Source organism: Protomyctophum parallelum, assembly GCF_964188405.1.
Source record: "Protomyctophum parallelum genome assembly, chromosome: 16".
Classification (NCBI taxonomy): Eukaryota; Metazoa; Chordata; class Actinopteri; order Myctophiformes; family Myctophidae; genus Protomyctophum; species Protomyctophum parallelum.
This window is the reverse complement of record NC_139711.1, coordinates 32,884,409-32,886,181: the sequence shown is the minus strand read 5'-3', so window position 1 is coordinate 32,886,181 and position 1,773 is coordinate 32,884,409.

Sequence of the window (1,773 nt, the reverse complement as noted above, 5' to 3'; positions counted from 1 at the left end):
GGTGACTCTACAGCAAAAATGTGAGCAGGACGATAACCACTTAAGCCTGATTTACTGTTGTTTTACTGTTGTCAGCTGATCTGCAAGAAATATTTGATTTCCTTTTTTCCCCGCCTATAATAGCATGCCCAAAAATAGGGATGCCAAAGTGGTTAAGATGGCTTTATAGCATCACCCACTCATGGGCATCAGTCACTACTGTCCCCTATAAAAACAGACAGCAGTCCTAGCTAGGGACATAACTGCCTTTTGTGAGTCTACAGTATGTTCTCCAGAGATAGTATAGGCTGGTTGTCAGGTCATTTGCTTGCGTGTTCTAGTCAGTAACATTTGTCTTCCAGTGAGGTCCAAGTGATGGGTTCCTGTCTCGGTCCAGTGGTCTTTGCAAACCTCGTTCATCTTCGGTGTCCAATAATGTACAATACAGTATGCTGTCTGTTGGCCAGGTAGCTTCATCATCCTCTCCTTTTAGAGGTGACAAGTTTGAATAGTTTTCTTATTCTGGGGTGTAGTAGAATAATCTAACGTCAAATTTGTTTTGGAAGACTGAAATGTTCAAATTGAGATTAAAGTGGAACTGAAGAGTTATCCTAAAATAAGCACTACCTGCTCGGACAAAAGCTTACAAATACAGGAAACTGGGTAGCAGACTGCAGTGGTTCTGGAGGTAGAGTGGCCATCATGGGAACCGGTTCGTTTCCCAGACTTTGTGTTTCACTGAGCACGACACTGAACCCCTATCTCTGCTCCCGATGAGCAGGTTGGTGCCTTGCATGGTTGCCTCCACTATCTGTTTCTGTGTGTGAATGTGAAAATATAACACACATTGAAAGCATTTTGGGTAAAGGCTCTGAAGAAATGCAGACCATTTATCTTTTTGGAAATGTCTCTATGCTTGAACTGAAGCAAAGTAATAATGGCGACATGTACCACACAAGCCACTATTGACTAAAGTGAAAACAAAAACAACAAGGTTCACAGTGAGACTCAGTATAGACGGCTAATAGTCTATCACCATGTTACAAGGACTTTACATCATTGGTAACAACTGCTGGGACTTCATTCCCTGGATAGTCAAAGTTCAAATAGTAGCCAGGATTTCGATAGTTCACAAAGACTGAGGCGGTAGTCATGGGAAAACTGAGGCGGTATGCATGGGCTTTCACCAACGAAAACCGCTGCAGTTGTGAACAGTCAACAAAAGAGTGAGACGGTCCCTCTTGCCAACATAATATGCATCTATTTATAATTTCAAAGCGTATATAGGACGGACAAAAGAACATGTTATTAACACTATTTTCAATAAGGAGAAAGAGCAACTGAATTGAGTCCCACTTGGTCCTTATTTATTAATCAAAGCAGGAATTCCTGCTTTAACCTTCTTTTCCATTTGCCCTCCATGGCCTCCTTCCTTCTTTACATTGATTCTTTCTATTGTAAAGTGATTCCCAACCTTTTCCACTCTTTTGTTCAAGAGGCAAGAAATACGTATACAAATGATGCTAGACAAAGAAATTAATAAATTTTACTTTAAATTATCAACTTAATTTTAATTAGTTGGTACCAATGTATTGTGATGATAAGTGAGACACATTAAGCCATATACGCAGGGACTGGGCCCAAGGTTGGGAACCACCTTTTATGCCATCTGAACTAGCAGCAAGTCTCTTCACAGTGTTCCACTCTTTTACTTGTGTTTGTCCTGATCTCCCTCAAGCCTTTTTTTAATTTGGTCCCTGTGCCTCCTTCCCTCTCTTGTGACGCTGCATCCAG